General features: G+C 42.5%; 1 protein-coding gene across 2 annotated transcripts in view; it reads left to right on the top strand.

Annotated features, from left to right (window-relative positions):
• Positions 1 to 20,008, top strand: part of LOC134348689 (inactive dipeptidyl peptidase 10-like) — a 927,397-nt gene that overhangs the window by 41,604 nt on the left and 865,785 nt on the right. The window lies entirely within an intron of this gene.

Raw genomic sequence — 20,008 nt, 5'->3', positions numbered from 1 at the left:
AAGCAACACACACACAAAAGCTGGAGGAACTCAGCAGGTTAGGGAGTATCTATGGAAATGAATAAACAGTTGAAATTTTGAGCTGAAACCCTTCATCAGGACTTAGTGGAAGGGAAAAGGGAAAGGAGGATAGCTGGAAGGTGATGGGTGGAGCTGTGTGGGTAGGAAAAATAAAGAGCTGGAGAAGAAGGAATCTGATAGGAGATGAGAGGAAATAGGGAAGGAGGTAGGAGTCGGGGGAAGTGATAGACATTTTGGAAGAGGTAAGAGGCTAGAGTGGGGAATAGAGGAAGAGGGGAGGGAATTTCTTTTTACCAGAAAGTTAAATCGATATTCATGCCATCAGGTTGGGGGCTACCCAGATGAAGGCATCTATGGAAATGAATAAACACAAGAGATTTTGTAGATGCTGGAACACACAAAATGCTTGAGGGACTCAGCAGGTCAGGCAGCATCTATGGAAATGAACAAACAATTTGGGCTGTGGTCCCTCTAGGCAAGGAAATGCTGCCTGGCCCGCTAAGTTCCTCCAACATTTTCTGTGTGTTGCTTTGCAATTAAATATTGTTCTGGCTGAATTCATCAATCTGTAGATCAGTAAAACATCTCCCCCTACCTGATGAACAACATGGATGTACCTCCAGAATGCATGCTTAGCCCACTGCTGTACTCTGTCCATATTGACTAAGCACAGCTGAAATGCCATCCATAAATTCATTGATGATACCTCTGTTGATAGAACCTCAGATGGCAATGAGGTGGCTTATAAGAGTGAGATAGATCAGCTGATTGAGCATTTTTGCAACAACTTCGCACTCAGTGCCAGCAAGAAGAAGAAACTGATTGTGGACTTCAGGGAGATGTAGTTAGGAGAAGATGCTTCAGTCCTTACTGATGAGTCAACAGTGAAAAGAGTGAGCCTGAGTGTAGACATCTTGGGAAATGTATTAATGTAGGCCCAGCACGTTGACACAAATGTGAAGAAGGCATGGCAGAAGCTCGACTTAGTTAAGAGTTTCAGGAAATTTGGTATGTCACCAGACACTCTTATAAACCCCCAAAGATATCTGGTGAAGACCACTCTGACTGGTTGCATCATGGCTTAGTACAAAGTCTCCAATGTATAAGATCACAAGAGGGTGCAGAGGACCTTTCCACCATTGAGGACATCTTCCTGAAGTGGGACCATGAGAAGTTGATATCCGTTATTAAAGACCTTGCCACCTGGAACATGCCCTCTTCTTGTTACTACCATCAGGGAGAATGTACCAGATTCGGAAGGCTCACACTCACTGCTTAGGAATCAATGTGGCGCCTAGAGCGAGTTTGTAAATTTGGAGGAGGCAAGGGATGTTGACGAGGATGGAGTGCTGCGGAAGCTGGAGGGGTGTGGGACAGGTGGTAGAGGAGGAGTGTCGGGCAGGGGGTGGCGTGGGTACAGACACACCCAGCCCTGAGACGCCAGGCAAGGTCGTTTGATTCCAAACAATTGGTTTATTGATCATTACAGAATGTCTCTCCGGTGCTTCCTGCTCCCTCCCCTCTCCCTTTCCCCTTTTCCCAACCATGATTCCCCTCTCCCTGCCCCCTTCCCACTCTCAGTCCACAATAGAGACCCATATCAGAATCAGGTTTATCATCACTCACATATGTCATGAAATTTGTTTTTTTTTTGTGGTGGTACATAAAATTACTGCAGTATTGTGCAAAGGTCTGAGGCCCCCCAGCTAAATACATGTACCGTATGTGCCGAAAGCTTCTGCACCATACTGTGTTTTTGTAATTTATAGTAATATTATGCTAAATACATGTACCGTGTGTGCCGAAAGCTTCTGCACCATACTGTATTTTTGTAATTTATAGTAATATTATGCTTTTGCAACGTACTGTTACCACAAAACAACGAATTCCATATCATTTATCAGTGATAATTAATATGAATCAACAGGATATCATAAGATGATAATTAATACATCTGTGGCGGGGTGGGGGGTGGAATCAGATGAAAGCCTTTTCCAGTGTGTGATCAGAATGCGAAGACTTGGACAAATTTTATAATTGCATTCAGCTGAAGGCTACATAAGAGATCTGGGTATTGAAAATTATCCAGATGATGTTGAAGGGACATAAGATGAAATGGCATGTTTCAAAGACATTTATTGTGTGCAATTATATAATTCTTCCTCCTCAGTAACATTTTAAGAAGGGAAAGTAAAGGTGTTTGTCAAAGAGAACAGTGAAGGCATAAACTGCAATGTATTGCCAAGATGAACTATTGAATTCAATATGACTAACTTCATAATCCCAAAAGGATACATTATTGAAATAAAGGAGATACTTGACATAATATGGAGAGTGATATAATTCTGCTCCTATAATTGCACAAGGCTAATAACAAAGGATTTAACAGTTAACCAACATCGTCAAATCAATGAGGAATTTGTTCTTTTCCACAATCTCCTATGATAAGCCTTTACGCTTCAGTAATTCTAAGTGCAAATAACATAAAGTAATACAATAGTAAATTGCTTTGCTTTAATGCTCAGTTGGCTTTTATGCTTCCTCCTTGGCATTTTCCTTTAATTCTGCGATCTCACGTGTCATAAAATAGAATATGAGGAGATCAATTTAGTCGACAAATGATATGTAAATAAGTGAGTTTGGTAGTGGTAGTTCCAATAAAGTAATTGAATCACTATTAACATTTATTTCTACACTAAGTTTTTAATAAGAGATAACAAATTCTAACATTTAAATTACTTTTATAAATTATGTCATGTCTGATCAGAGTTATCTATCTTTAAGAACAATAATTGAAGAAAAGATATTGATGAGTTTTTTAGATAGAGATAGGTCTGGAGAGGTGTTAGATACGTGGGCAATGGCCAAAAAAAATGGCTGGAACCACTTATAGTGCAAGGGTGTTCATTAGGCTTACCAAAAATCAAACTTACCAAAAATTATCAAAAATAACAAAATGAAAACTGTCAATAGTTACCAAAAAGCTATCTACCAGAAAAAAAATAAAAGCTCCATATTAATTGTCCAGTGTTAACTCCTGGTACTACCAATCTCTCTCTCCTACTGAGGGGGATCTACCTCATTAATTAGGCACCAGGACATACCATCTTTAATTACCCACATAGTTAACTTACGACTATACATGATTCAGAATATGATGCATCCCACAATGTAGTTAAATTCATTTTACAAAATAAACAGAAGTACAGTATCTACTTTAAATACAGTATACAAACAGCATGTACACACGTACACACCCCCATTACGAAAGAAGTGGAGTATCCCGCCGTGTATGGCAGGAAAGGTTCTATAAAGCTGACCCATGTGCATCAGCTCGGCTTAGGACCCAGTATGAGAATAAACCTGGGAAGAGACTGAGGAGCGTACGGTCAGTGTAATGACAGCAGAATGACAGGGAAATGTTTGTGTGTGAATGCACCTGTGTAAGGAATGCGTTCACCAAGTGCTCTTTGTCACAGGAGGGAATGAAAGGGTGCAAAGCTTGGAAATCATCCTGGAGTAACTGGCAGGTTGATTTTCTCTGCAGACATCGTCTCCACTATCTTTGGTGTGTCTGTGTACTGTAATTTTCTAAACTGTTTCAGTTGCTGCTCTGGATCCAATGCTGTTACTTTCAGCCACCTTTTTATCCGCCTAGAGGGCTCTATATTTTTTCCCTATTTTCTCCTTTTTATTTGCTTACCTTCCATGAAATGAAGCTATTTAGCCCATCAAAACCCTGCCTCTCTTTGCAGAGTAATCACACTGGTGCAATTCTCCATTACTTGTTCCCTGTAGCCTTTCAGCTTATCCTCTCATTATTATTTTTGTCAGTAACCGACACTCGGGAACAATTTACAGTGGCCACTTAACTGAGCAGAACTACATTTGGAAGTAGAAGAAAATGGGATTATCCAGCAGAAATCCACTCAATCATGTCTGCGAACCTTACCCAAGAATTGGGTTTACCCAGTGGAATCCCATTCAATTGTGTCTGCAACTCTACACAGGCAGCATTGAAGTTCAGGACTGGACAAGAAGCTCTGGAGATAAAAGGCTCCAAGGAGCAGTTTTCCAGCCATTGACTTTTCCCTTATCAAGCTAATATGTCCCCACAATCTTGGTCGTTCTTGTTCTTTTGCCTCATTGGTGGCACGAAGAATTATATTGCGCCGAACATTGGGTCCATGGTGACAGATGAGAAAGTTCGTTTAACGCAGCAACTGTTTTTATTGTGACAAGCTATGACCTGGGGAAAGAACCCACTCAGTCACATACAGACTGGGAAGGTGATAATCACACAACCCTGTTACAGTCAGGGTGACCCACAAACACACATGTGAATAACTGTATAACCCAAGCTAAAATGAAACAATAAATTAACTTGAACATTCCACCAGAATCCCACAAAAGCATTTTAAAACAAGAACAGTAAATAGCACTGGTCATTAGGAATGCGGGAGTGGACTGTCAACCACACCCCTCGGAGGGTCACACTGACCCATCTGAGGGGTCAGCTGCCCCTGGAAACCCCAAAGTCCACAACAAAGTCCACAAGTCCCAATTGTGGTTGACGCTGCCGCCAGGGATACTGGAGGAGAAGGTGTTGTTTCTAGACTGCCCTCCGCTGGGGAGGCACTGCTAGGTGAGGAAAAGGGCAGGGTTCCCCTAGTGTCACTTCCTTCCTTCTCCTCTGGGTGGGTGATGGCCAAGGTCAGATATGGTGGAAGCCAGTCCCGGTACAGGACACCTGCCTTCCGCTGCTCAGGCAACCATTCCCGGTGTACCACATTGGAGATGCAGTTGTGCTCCTTACAGAGGCTTCCCAGCTTGGGGGATACTCCCTTCACCCGGGAGAGGCAGTAGACCTCTATTTAGGCCCCCACCATATATCGCTGCATTGGCACCCTAGACTGCAGGAAGGCTTCTACTGACCTGGGTCCGGGCAGGATGTGGAGCTGCGAAACTGGTATGTTCCAGCCCTTTTGGGACACGCAAGTGTTGCAGCAGTGCACCAACAGCTCCACGCCTACCTGTACCTCGGCCAGAAGAAGCATCTGAGCAGATGCCCAGCGTCGTTGTGACCCTGAAATGGCCGGCCCCCATCACACCTGTGCACCGACTGTAGTACTGTGGCGCAGATCCCCTGGGGGACCTCCAACTGCAGGAGATGTCTGTTGCTGTTGGCAAACTGTCACTGCTGGGACAGAAACCGGACACGCACCTCCAGTGTTCCCTACTGAGAGTGTAGGGCTTTGGATCTGGATCCAGGGCGATGACCTCTAGCAGCCCTCGAACATGCAGCCATCCCCTCACCCGGCCCAGCACAGGATCGCTCACCTGCTCGCTGTGCAGCTGCTGGGTAATGGTGGGGAGGTCTACCTCACTGCCGGCTGCCACCTCAAACAACACCACTACCGCACGCCCTTCGTTCTGTAGTGCTGCTCAGCCCCTCGACTTATTCCCCAGGTCTTAAGGCGCTCTACCTGACATCCATAGAAACCATAGAAACTACAGCACAGAAACAGGCCTTTTGGCCCTTCTTGGCTGTGCCAAACCGTTTTCTGCCTAGTCCCACTGACCTGCACACGGACCATATCCCTCCATACACCTCCCATCCATGTATCTGTCCAATTTATTCTCAAATGTTAAAAAAGAACCCGCATTTACCACCTCGTCTGGCAGCTTATTCCATACTCCCACCACTCTCTGTGTGAAGAAGCCCCACCCTAATGTTCCCTTTAAACTTTTCCCCCTTCACCCTTAACCCATGTCCTCTGGTTTTTTTTCTCCCCTTGCCTCAATGGAAAAAGCCTGCTTGCATTCACTCTGTCTATACCCATCATAATTTTATATACCTCTATCAAATCTCCCCTCATTCTTCTACGCTCCAGGGAATAAAGTCCTAACCTATTCAACCTTTCTCTGTAACTGAGTTTCTCAAGTCCCGGCAACATCCTTGTAAACCTTCTCTGCACTCTTTCAACCTTACTTATATCCTTCCTGTAATTTGGTGACCAAAACTGAACACAATACTCCAGATTCGGCCTCACCAATGCCTTATACAACCTCATCATAACATTCCAGCTCTTATACTCAATACTTTGATTAATAAAGGCCAATGTACCAAAAGCTCTCTTTACGACCCTATCTACCTGTGACGCCACTTTTAGGGAATTTTGTATCTGTATTCCCAGATCCCTCTGTTCTACTGCACTCCTCGGTGCCTTACCATTAACCCGGTATGTTCTACCTTGGTTTGTTCTTCCAACGTGCAATACCTCACACTTGTCTGTATTAAACTCCATCTGCCATTTTTCAGCCCATTTTTCCAGCTGGTCCAAGTCCCTCTGCAGGCTCTGAAAACCTTCCTCACCGTCTACTACGCCTCCAATCTTTGTATCATCAGCAAATTTGCTGATCCAATTTACCACATTATCATCCAGATCATTGATATAGATGACAAATAACAACGGACCCGGCACTGACCCCTGTGGCACACCACTAGTCACAGGCCTCCACTTGGAGAAGCAATTCTCTACTACCACTCTTTGGCTTCTTCCATTGAGCCAATGTCTAATCCAATTTACCACCTTTCCATGTATACCTAGCGACTGAATTTTCCTAACTAACCTCCCATGCGGGACCTTGTCAAAGGCCTTACTGAAGTCCATGTAGACAATATCCACTGCCTTCACTTCATCCACTTTTCTGGTAACCTCCTCGAAACACTCCAATAGATTGGTCAAACATGACCTGCCATGCACAAAGCCATGTTGACTCTCCCTAATAAACCCCTGTCTATCCAAAGGCTTGTAGATTCTGTCTCTTAGTACTCCCTCCAATAACTTACCTACTACCGACGTTAAACTTACCAGCCTTTAATTTCCCAGATTACTTTTTGATCCTTTATTAAACAACGGAACAACATGAGCCACTCTCCAATCCTCCGGCACCTCACCCGTAGACAGCGACATTTTAAATATTTCTGCCAGGGCCCCCGCAATTTCAACACTAGTCTCCTTCAAGGTCCGAGGGAACACCCTGTCAGGTCCCGGGCATTTATCCACTTTAATTTTCCTCAAGACAGCAAGCACCTCCTCCTCTTCAATCTGTGCAGTTTCCATGATCTCACTACTTGTTTCCCTTAATTCCATAGACTTCATGCCAGTTTCCTTAGTAAATACAGACGCAAAAACCCTATTTAAGATATCTCCCATTTCCTTTGGTTCCACACATAGCCGACCACTCTGATCTTCAAGAGGACCAATTTTATCCCTTACAATCCTTTTGCTCTTTATACTTGTAAAAGCTCTTTGGATTATCCTTCACTTTGACTGCCAAGGCAACCTCATGTCTTCTTTTAGCCCTCCTGATTTCTTTCTTAAGTATTTTCTTGCACTTCTTATACTCCTCAAGCACCTGATTTACTCCCTGTTTCCTATACATGTCATACAACTCCCTCTTCTTCTTTATCAGAGTTGCAATATCCCTTGAGAACCAAGGTTCCTTATTCCTATTCACTTTGCCTTTAATCCTGACAGGAACATACAAACTCTGCACTCTCAAAATTTCTCCTTTGAAGGTTTCCCATCTACTGATCACATCTTTGCCAGAGAACAACCTGTCCCAATCCACGCTCTTTAGGTCCTTTCTCATTTCTTCAAATTTGGCCTTCTTCCAGTTCAGAACCTCAACCCTAGGACCAGATCTATCCTTGTCCATGATCAAGTTGAAACTAATGGTGTTATGATCACTGGAACCAAAGTGCTCCCCTACACAGACTTCTGTCACTTGTCCTAACTCGTTTCCTAACAGGAGATCCAATATTGCATCCCCTCTAGCTGGTCCCTCTATATATCGATTTAGAAAACTTTCCTGAACACGTTTTACAAACTTTAAACCATCCAGACCCCTAACAGTATGGGAGTCCTAATCAATATATGGAAAATTAAAATCCCCTACCACCACAACTTTGTTTCCTGCAGTTGCCTGCTATCTGTCTGCAGATTTGCTCTTCCAAGTCTCATTGACTATTGGGTGGTCTGTAATACAATCCCACTAAGGTGGCCATACCTTTCCTCCCATAAGGACTCAGCTCCACCCACAAGGACTCAGTAGACAAGCCCTCTAATCTGTCCTGCCTGAGCACTGCTGTAATATTTTCCCTAACAAGCAATGCTACTCCCCCACCTTTCATTCCTCTGCCTCGATCACATCTGAAACATCAGAACCCTGGAATATTAAGCTGCCAGTCCTGCCCCTTCTGTAGCCAAGTTTCACTAATTACTATAACGTTATAGCTCGTCTATCTTGTCATCAGTTTCTAATCCCACTCCTGAAACCAATGTGGTGAGCATTCAGTCAATGATGACTGAAGCACAAGAACACACTGGACTCTACGACCCAGGGAGAGAACCCACTCAGTCATATACAGACTGGGAAGGTGATTATCATGCACCCCAGTTATGGTCAGGGTGACCACAAACACACATGTGAATAACTGTAAAACCAAAGCTAAAATGTAACAATAAATGAACTTGAACATCCCACCAGAATCCCATGAACGCATTTTAACACAATAACAACAACAGTGCTGCTCATTAGGAATGCTGGGGTGGGCTGTTGACCAAGGCCCCCCTGGAAATGCCACAAGATGTTCCAACTTGAGAATCCTTGGAAGAATCCACAATAATTGTATGGTTGGGGTTGGCACGGTAGTGCAGTGGTTAGAACAATTCTTTACAGTACCAGTGACCCAGGTTCTCTCACCACTATCTGTAAGGAGTTGGTAAGTTCTCCCCATGACCATGGGGGTTTGCTTCGAGTGCTCCAGTTTCCTCCCACAGACCAAAGGTGTGGCAGTTGGTAGGTTAACTGGTCACTGTAAATTGTCCCATGATTAGGCTCAGGTTAAATTGGGGATTGCTGGGCAGCATGGCTCGAAGGACCAGGAGGGCCTATTCCACGCTGTATCTCAATAAACAAACAACTAAATAAATAAATAGCTCTCTAAGCATTCTCCAGAATATTATAAGACACAACAGCAGAATCAGGTTATTCAGCACATGAGTCTACTCTGATTTATTTTCCGTCTCAACCCCATTCTCTGGCCTTCTCCCTGTACCCTTCGATGCTTTCGTTAATCAACAACCTATCAATGTTTGTTTTAAATATACTCTATGAGCTGGCTTCTACAGCTGCCCATGGCAATGAATACCACAGATTCTGCCTAAAGAAATCCTTCCTTGTCTTTGTTCTAATGGGATGTGCCTCTCCTGAGGCTGTGCCCTCTAATCCTAGATTCTCCCACTATCAGGAACATCCTCTCCATATCTACTCAGTCTATGCCTTTCATCATTTGGTAGCTTTCAATAAGATCCCTCTCATTCTTGTAAACTCCATTGAGTACAGGCCCAGAGCCATCATTCTCTTACCCTTTCACTCCTGGGATCATTATCATTAATCTCTGCTTTCCCCTCTCTAAAACCAGCACGCCGTTTCTTTGGCATTGATCTCAATACTTCATTTGATCAAGGCTTCATTTTCTGTTACACTATGATCAGAAATGCATGGTGCCTGGTTTTATTTTCTCACAGACCTCACCACCCAATACAGAAGATTTCTCTCTTTATCACTCAGCATGTTCACTTTAGATTCAGACAGCAAACCAACAATTAATTCCTTACTTTGCACTTTGACTGGGAATTGCTAAGTCAATGAAACTAAAGGCCTGGCTATCCACCATCCTATGAAGGGTGATTACTCTCGTATCATTGTTTTGAAGTTGTTTCAGAGTGGATATAGTTTGCTCCTCTTGAAATCTCCTGGACTGGCAACACAGTGCACTAGCTTGTTAGAACTACTGGTGTGGGATCGAGCCCTACGCTTGTCAAGCCTTGGCCTTTAACCCTTGGGGAACTTCCACTTATTTGTGCTCCTTGCTTTGTTCTTCATTTATGTCTCTTAATATACTTGTCCTCTAATTGTGTGTCATTTCTGAATTTTCCTTGCTGACTTGGGTGGAGATTTGGAAGAGTCAAGTTTGACTAATAACTGTATTGTGATTAATTGAATTGATCTGGGATTGTACTGAGATTCTGTAGAAGATTTGGCACATCTCAATGAACTGAATAGAGATGGTATGCAAAGCAGTTACCCATTGGTCTTTTGCATGTTCTACTTGTGAGCTCTGTATACAGTACACTACTTTGGAAGTAGTGTAGTTGATCTGCTGTTTCCTTGGGCAAGTCTCTTTTGGTATACCTCCTGTAGCTGTTTGGGAAAGTGCTGGAAGAATAGAAACGTTTATTGGAGGGTAATCATAAAGAGAATAGTCACCATAGAGTGCTAAAAGGAGAAGGGAGGAGATTTGCATCAAATTGGGAATATGGTTATTTTATTGGTATAAGCAGAGTGCCAAAATTTATTGACTAAAGAAAAGGGTAGCATAAACCTAAAAACTTACCTGTTGGTTGGTTGGTTAATTTGTCATTGTAAATTGTCCCATGATTAAGCTAGGATTAAATTAGAGGATTGCTGGACAGCATGGCTCAAAGGACCAGAAGGGCTTATTATGTGCAGTATCTCAATAAATAAATAAATTATGTTCTGTGCTTAAGTAGTTGATAAATAATGAACAATAATTAATAAACTGCAGATGTAAAATACAGAAGATGTTGGAAAAGTTCAGCCAGTGTAGCGGCCACTGTGGGTGGAGGAATAGTTAGTGTTTCACATCACCCACATCATCCTGTGGTGCTAGTTAAAGGTAATTCCTATGCCAGTGGTCCCCAACCTCCAGGCCGTGGACGGATGCATTGCCATGAAGAATGCAGTGGTGCAGCGCTAGTCGGAACGCACCCAGCACATCTTTAAGAAAAAAGCTGAAATAAACAAGCTAATTCGTTAGGTGCCGCCTGGAGGTTGGGAACCACTGTCCTATGCCACTCGGTTAACCACTCCACATGGGAGGAGTTCACACATTGTACAAGCAGTGTTATCAATAAAGTTCAGATGGATATCCTGCCTGCTGCTGTATTGATGTGCTCTCTGCACTCTCCCTCAATATCAAACACTACACATCAGAACAACATTCTCATTTCTTTTCATTTCTGTGAACAAGAGTTGCAATTGAGTTGTACCAAAAACATTTCAACAGTTTGATGGCTAATTTCAATGGGCACAGTTTCTGAACAAACTACATCTCTGTTGCAATAACATCAACTTTTGTTGATATATTTTGCTGATTTGACCATCTTGAGAAGGGATCAGTTGAACAAATTTACTTTGTCTTTAAAACAAAACTTACAGAATTCACCATGTGGAGCAATTAACATTTCATTACCACATAATAGTGGATTGAAATCTTAAAATTTATGCCTACAAAGCTCTTCTGTTGACCATTATAACTTCACAGATAATATTCTCTAGATAGCAGAATTACCAATTAAAGAGTTGCAGCAATGAAAAGGTTTGAATGAGATTATATTGCTTTGGAAGTGTGATTGTAGTCCTTCATCCTTAGGGATATTGTAACCTTGCGTTGGAAATAATTTATTGTAACACCACAGTTCATTCATTACTGCAAATATACGAACTCTTCCTCTGTGCATAATTCCTTCTGAACCCCATTCCACCTCATGTTTCTAGAGTTATTGCAAACATGGCTTTGCTATTATCATTTTTAAAGGGTTGCCAGGTTGGATGCAGCCAAGATGTACCCCTTGCTTGAGGAAAGCAATAAGGGATAGGCCACTTGGAATGGAGCGAGGAGAAATTACTTCACTCGGAAAGTGAACTTAAGAATCTAAGGGCTGTACTGACCCAGTATCATCAAAGTTGAGGTATATTGTCAAATGAACATGGGCAGGTGCAGTTTCAAACCTACCTGCTGCAGAATCACAGGCACATTGAATCACATAGCAGCATTCATAAGGAAAACGTAAATTATACACAAGAATACAATTAGAACACAGAAAAACAAAGTCCATTATAGGGCGCTGATCCAGAATGATCATATTGTTGTATAGATAAAAGCTTTGCCTGTTAAATAGAGTGTTTGAAGGGAAGTAGTTGCTCTTGAAGCTGCTGGTGTAGGACACCTGCCCGATGTTAGCTCTGAAAAGAGGGCATGCCATAAATGGTGATGATCTTCAAAGAAAGACATATTCATACAGTGTCTTTTGTAGAATCAACCAATGGAAGGCATGCCTGTGATGTATTCAGCAGAGACAAACACTCTTGCTTAAGTGTCTGATGATAAACTGAACATCCTTAACCTCTTGAGAAAGTAAAGATGCTGGCATGATTTGCTTCTGGTGAGTTAGATTCGCTCCATTGGTTGAAGTTAACAATGGATGTAGTGTTCTAGCTGTATATGTGATAGGCAAATCAGGGAAGTACAATAAGGAGAGCAAGCTGTTGCCCATCTGGTAAGCTCTCCCTCTCCATACAGCTGATGAATCCAAAGGAATGGTAGAGACTGATACAGTTTGGTACCAGTGACATCGCAAGAGTTGCCTGTCAGCATTAAGCTCAACGTAGGACTGCCTTTCTCTCAGGGTTTACTCCCGAAGCCTTCCCTATGAGTGGGTATAACTGTAAGACGTGAAAAGTTTGAGATCCGAGTTTTCTTTCTCCTAAATGTGCTGCCACCATGGTTGACAAGCCCCATCTGCACAGAACGATTGGTTTTAACACACTAATAACCCATCTTTTCCCCTTTCTTCTGTCAGTAAAAATGGTTCTGCCATGCTTAGTAGCAAATCAACATGAGATGTCGGAGGCTATTTGAGGTATGTGCTATTTAGAGCATTTAAAAGGTAGTGGGAACATCCCAATTATCACCGCCCACCCACCAGACTCTGACGACCTTAACAAACTTAGGCAGAGATAAAGTCATCCAGCATGTTAACAACTGGGATTTTAAAGCTGCTGACGCTCTCCACCACCAAGCCCCAATGTAGACTGACACAGGATTGCCTTCCTTCCACAACCTGTCAGGAATAATCACCTCTTTAGTTTCCTGACATTGAGGGAGATGTTGTTTTTGCAGTGCCATTCAACCAGAAGACCTATCACACTCCAATAGGCAGACTCAGCACCATCTGTGGTCAGTCCAGCAAAGGTAATGTTATCGGTGCTTAAAAAGTAGATCATGGGGCTACAAATGTAGTCACGTGTGTACAGAAAATAGATCATGGGGCGACACACATAGTCACGTGTGTACAGAAAATAGATCATGAGCCTACACGCGTAGTCTTGAGTTGCAGCTGCATTGGTGATGATTCATGTGTTATTATTTCAGAAAGTCTGTAGCAAAATCAGGGTATTGATTACAGTTGAGAATCAGAAATATTTGCAAGAGAGTAATATCAAATATGAGTGCCAGGTATTTGGATGGTTTACTGAAGGAATGTTGATGACAGGACATAATTTTGTGCTAATGTTTTGCTCACCTCTACTGTAGCGGTTAGCACAACGCTTTACAGCTCTGCTAAACTGGGTTCAATTCTCGATGCTGTCTGTAAGGAGTTATACGTACTCCTTGTAACCACGTACAAGGGGTGATTGATAAGTTTGTGGCTTAAGGTAGAAGGAGATGAGTTATACAGCTCTCATTACATGCACATGCAGTTCAACTCTGAGTGATTATGCAGAAAGTTTGAAGTTAATAACTCATCAGTTAATAATGCATAAGGGGTGATTGATAAGTTCGTGGCCTGATGTAGAAGGAGATGAATTATTAACTTCAAACTTTCTGCATTATCACTGAACGAGTTGACCTGCCTGTGCATGTAAAGAGATCTGTATAACTCATTTCCTTCTACATTGGGCCACGAACTTATCAATCACCCGTCTGTGGACAATTTCTGGAGCTCCAAGATCAGCATGCTCCACGACCACTGCACTAAGTGTTTAAATGTAGGAGCAGACTATGTTGAAAAATAAATGTGCCAGGTTTTCTAAAATTGACTCCTTCTACATTAGGCCACAAATTTATTAATCATCACCCCTTGTACATTTCCTCCAGGTACTCCAGTTTCCTCCCACGGTTCAAAGGTGTCCAATTGGTAGGTTAATTGGTCATTGAATTAGATTAAGTTGGTGGTTGCTAGGCATCGTGGCTCAAAGGATCGGGATAGCCTATTCTGCACTGTATCTCAAAAAACAACAGATAAATAAATGTCTATTTTTAATCAGAGTTTGAGGAATATGATTAAACAACAGTTAATGACTGAAGTCATAAACAAACAAAAAGTTTTAAAAAATTGAACCGGAAGATTATAAAAGCAAATTATTCAGATTTATAGTGTATGGTGCAATGTGTGCCAAGTACGTTAATCAAAGTTTTGACATGTATACCAAAATTCATATTGGATTTATAGATTCATCTGAAGTACAGAAATCCCTGGTGGTACTGCAGATGAGATTTTTATTCTCTAGTTGAGTTAAGAAATATCAATCTTTCCTGCATAAGAAATGTCTCATTGGAAAAGCATGACATTAGGTGTGAAGCTGATTATCTGCATCTGTCTGGCATTCAGGTTCACCAAAATTTTCTGTTAACACATCTGGAAGATGCCTTTAAAACCAACCCAAACAGCAGTGATAAAGATTTCTTCTCATGTTTATTCAGAGTGGAAAGTAAAAAGCATCCATTGCATTCAGTCTAAATCCCCATAGACACCCTCTACATCAAGTGAACCTGCAGCCTTATTATTAATTTAGTGCACAATATACATTTTGACACATTGCCAACCTGACCGCGAAGCTGATATCTGGGTGTTCATAGAGTAATACAACGCAGAAAGCGGTCACTACCCGTCCAAAGACCATTCCAAAAATTCCACTTTCTTTCTACATTGCTAAAGTAATGCTATGTTTCAAAACTTTATTATATTTGTGGTTGAAAGACTTTGCTAGTTGGTGATGGAATGCCTTCAAGCTCCTAATCTCTCTTATGAAATATTTTCCTTCGATCAATTCCGCCCCTTTTCAGAATCGGGTTTACTATCACTGATGTGTGCCACGAAATTTGTTGTTTGGTGGCAGCAGTACAGTGCAATACATAATTAGGATAAAAAACTACAACAGATAATAGAAAAACATTATAAAATATAAATAAGTAGTATAATAAGAGAACAAAAAAGAGAAAAAAAAGTGGAGTAGTGTACATGTATGGGGTCATAGTCCATTCAGAAATCTGATAGCTGAGGGGAAGAAGCTGTTCCTAAAACATTGAGTGTGTGTCTTCTGGCTCCTGTACCTCCTCCTTGATGGCGCAATGAGAAGAAGGTATGCCCTGGGTGAAGGGGATCTTTAATCACGTATGCTGCCTTTTTAAGGTATCACCATTTGAAGATGTTCTGAGTGCTGCGGAGGCTGGTGTCCATGCAGGAGCTGGATGTGCTTGCAACTTTCTGCGTTTCTTTCCCGACCATGTGCAGTTGGCCCTTCCACACCTGACAATGAATCAGCCAGTTAGAATGCACTCCAGGGCATATCTTAGCAATTTCTGAGTGTCTCTTGTGACATACCAAATCTCTTCAAACTCTTAATGAGGTATAGCTGCTGTCATGCCTTCTTTGTAATTGCATCAATAAGTTGGGCCCAGGATAAATCTTCAGCGATGTTGACACGCAGGAACTTGAAGCTGCTTTCCCTTTCCACTGCTGATCCATCAATGAGGATTGGTGTGTGTGCCCTCGACATCCCCTTCCTGAGTCCACAATCAATGCCTCGGTCTTACTGATATTGAGTATCAGGTAGTTGTTGCAACACAGTTCGACTAGTTGGTCTATCTCGCTCGTCTTTGTCACCATCTGCAATTCTGCCAACAATAGTTGTGTTATCAGCAATGTGAACACTGCAGATAGTTCGAGCAGTGCCTAGCCACACAGTCGTGGGTATAGAGAGTTACAAAATACACGTGGACTAAGATGTTAACTGTCCTGTGCTATCACCAGTGGGACCATCAGTTGCTCTGCCATCTGTCTTCAGGAGTTTCGGCCCGCTTATGATCAAGACTCCCTCGAGGTGGTGGGCCAGCAGTGCTAAAGCACCACCTCCCACTGGTGAGCTTAAAAACTTGGCATCTGCCTCTATCAGAGTTGTTGCTCACTTACATCCAACGTGGGTTAAACACACATCCTTAAGGTGTGCCAGTGCTGATTGTCAGCAAGGAGGAGATTTTACTTCTGATCCACACAGGCTGTGGTATCCTGGTGAGGAGGGCAAAGATCCAGTTGCAGAGGGAGGTACAAAGCCTCAAGTTTTGGAGCTTGTTGATTAGTACTGAGGGGATGATGATGAGGAATACTGAGCTATAATTAATAAACAACACCCTGATATTGTCCAGGTGATCCAAGACTGAGTGGGGAGCCAGAAAGATTGCATCCACTGTAGAAGTATTGAATTGAATCGACTCTATTACTTACATCGTTCATATACATGAGTAAAAACCTTTACGTTGCTTCTCTGTCTAAATGTGCAATATGCAGTTATAGTAATTTATAATAAATATTATGTACAACAGGACAGTCAGTATAACAAAAAAATACAGTTGCATCAGCATGAATTAAGAAGTCTGATGGCCTGGTGGAAGAAGCTGTCCCGGAGTTTGTTGGTCCTGGATTTCCCAGATGGCAGCAGCAGGAACAGTTTGTGGTTGGGGTGACTCGGGTCTCTAATGTTCCTTCAGGCCCTTTTTACACACTGGTCTTTGTAAATGTCCTGAATAGTGGGAAGTTCACATCTACAGATGCGCTGGTCTGTCTGCACCACTCCCTGCGGAGTCCTGCAATTGAGGGAATCTCTCAATCGTGCCCCTATAGAAAGTTCTTAGAATCTGGGGGGGGCCCTACCAAACTTCTTCAACCGTCTGAGGTGAAATTGTGGCAACAGGAAAATTGCAGTGACTCCAGGTCCTTGCTCAAGCAGGAGTTGATTTTAGCTTTGACCAAACTATCACAGGACTTTATCACCACGTGTAGGTGTGAGTGCAATTGATCAATAGGAAATGAAGCAGCTCACCCTTCTCTTCTTGGGCACTGGTATGATTGTCACCCTTTGGGAACCTCTGACTGCAGCAGTGAGAGACTGCTGATAGACTGCAACACGCCCACCAGCTGGTTGGCACGGGTTTTTAGAGCCCTACCAGGTATGCCATCAGGGCCTGATGCTTTGTTGGGGTTCACCCTCTTGAAAGAAGTTGTCATGTTGGCCTCTGAGACAGATCACAGAGTCACCAGATGCTGCAGGGATTCACACAGGTGTAGTTCTATTCTCTCTTTCAAAGTAAGCATGGAAGCATTGAGCTCATCTGGGAGTGCAGCAACAAAGCCATTCATGTTGTTTCATTTTGCCTTGTACAAAGTAATTGCACTCAAACCCTGCCAGAGCTGACATGCATATTCTTATGCTCTAACTTTAAATAGAATTTTTAATTCATTCTTAAAATAGCCCTCTGTTGGTCATACCTGGACTACTTGTACAGTTCTGGATCACTAGTTTCGAATGCCACACATCTAGCCCTCAGTGGACTACAAATCTCCTGGTTCATCTAAGGCCTTTTGCTTGGGTATGTCTGGTATGTTCCCAAAAGCACACTTATCCACACAGGTAAGTCAGAGACAACTGTAGCATATTCATTCAGATTCGAAGATGAATCCCTGAATACTGTCCAGTCCACCCACTCAAGCAGTCCTGTCAGCACACCTTCCCCCTTGACCACAACTTCATGGTCCTCACATTTGGTGCTGCGGTCTTTAGTCTCCGCCTGTATGGCAGGAAGAGAAGTACAGCCAAGTGCACGGGCTTCAGGGCAGTGCAGTAACATAATAGTTAGCACAGAGCTTTACAGTACTGGTACCAATGAAAGTCGTCCATCTCTGGAGGTGTTCAGGACTTCCTCCAGTCTATTAGTAGCATCCTCTCGGTTTCCACTACTGTCAGTCATGTAAGTCCCAGTTGGAGACTCAGAAATACCATCACTCTCAGATATAGGGTTCTTCATTGCCGTTCCTGTAGCAATTAGCTTTTGACTAGTAAGCCCTGAGTTGAACTTCCAAGCGTGAAGGACCTGTGGATGCTTGTAATCCGGCCTCTACCCTTTGAATAATTTGGCATGGGTGACCCTACCAAAATCCAAAGCATAAAGCCCTGACTCCAGTCAACATAGTTCTCTGAGTCATTGAAGCATGCAAGCCTCCAAACCGTGACAACCTCTGCTTTAAATATGCTCAATGACTTGGCCTTCACAGCCATCTCTGGCAATAAATCAGGCAGATTGACTAATGTCTGGCTAAAGAAATTTCTCCTCGTCTGTATTCTAAATGAACAGAAATCTCTCTATTCTGGCACTGTGCACTTTGGTCCTTGACTTACCCGCTGTAGGAAACATTCTCTCAACTTCCAGTCTGTGGAAGTTTTTCAGTATTCGATAGGCTTCAATGAGATTCCCTACATTCTTCTACTCTCCAGCGAGTACAGGCGCAGAACCATCAAACGCTGCTCATACATTAACCCTTTCATCCCAGAATCATTCTTGTGAACCTCCTCTGGGCCCTTTCCAATGCCAGCACATCTGTTCACAGTACTCCAAGTGAGGCATTACCAGTGCCTTATAAAGCCTCAGCATCACATCATTGTTCTTATATTCTAGCTCTCTCAAAATGAATGCTAACATTGCATTTGCCTTCCTTACCACCAACTAAACCTGCAAGTTAACCTTCAGGGAGTCCTGCATGAGCACTCCTACCTAAGTCCCTTTACACCTCTGTTTTTAAAATTGTCTCCCCATTTACAAAATCATCTACACCTTTATTCCATCTATGAAAGTGCATAACCATGTATTTCCTCACACTATATTCCAGCTGCAATTTCTTTGCCCATTCTCCTAATCCATCTAAAATCTGCATACTCCCTGCTTCCTCAAAACTACCTGCTTCACCACCTATCTTAATATCATTCAGAAATTTGGCACAAAGCCATCTATTTTGTCATGCAAATCATTGACATATTACGTAAACAGAAGCAGTTTCAATATCGGCCCCTGCAGAACAACATTAGTCACCAGTGGCCAATTAGAAAAGACCACTTTATTCCCAGTTCTTGCCTCCTGCCAATCAGCTAATCTACTATCCATGCTAGTATCTTTCCTGTGACATCCTGGGCTCTTATCTTGTTAAATTGCCTCACGTGCAGCACCTTGTCAAAGGACAACACCCACTGACCATCCTTTGTCTATCCTGCCCATTATATCCTCAAAGAATTCTAACAGATCTGTCAGGCAGAATTTCCCCTCATGAAAATCATGCTAACTTTGACCTATTTTATTATGTGCCTCCAAGTATCCTGAAACCTTATCCTCAATAGTGGACTCCCACATCTTCCCAACCACTGAAGTCACAAATTGGCATATAATTTCCTTTCTTCTGCCTCTCTCCCTTCTTAAAGAGAGGAGTGACATTTCCAGTTGTCCAAACTATTCCAGAATGTTGTGATTCTTTAAAGGTCATTACTAATGTTTCTGTAATCTCTTCAGTTATCTCATTTAGAACCCTGAAGTGTAGTCCATCTGGTCAAGGTGACTTAAGTACGTTCAGATCTTTCAGCTTCCCAAGTGCCTTCTAACTATTAGTAACAACTGCACTCATTTCTGCCCCAACAAACTTGAATTTTTGGCTTACTACTCGTGTCTTCTAAGTGAAGACTGTTGTAAAATACTTAAAGTTCATCTGCTATTTCTTTGTTCCCCCATTGTTACCTTGTCCTCCAGATCTTATTAGGAAGCTTACCTAAATGAACCCTTAGGAGGCAGAGATCATAATATGATTGAATTTATCCTGCTATTTGAGAGGGAGAAACATAATTCACATGTATCTGTATCACAATGGAATAAAGGGAATTACAGAGGCATGAGAGAGGAGTTTGCTCAGGTGGATTGGAGGAGAATACTGGCAAGGATAGTGGCAGAGCAGAG

Source organism: Mobula hypostoma, chromosome 6 (genome assembly GCF_963921235.1).
Source record: "Mobula hypostoma chromosome 6, sMobHyp1.1, whole genome shotgun sequence".
Lineage (NCBI taxonomy): Eukaryota > Metazoa > Chordata > Chondrichthyes > Myliobatiformes > Myliobatidae > Mobula > Mobula hypostoma.
Note: the sequence above shows the minus strand (reverse complement) of the source record. Positions and strands in the feature narration are given on the sequence as shown.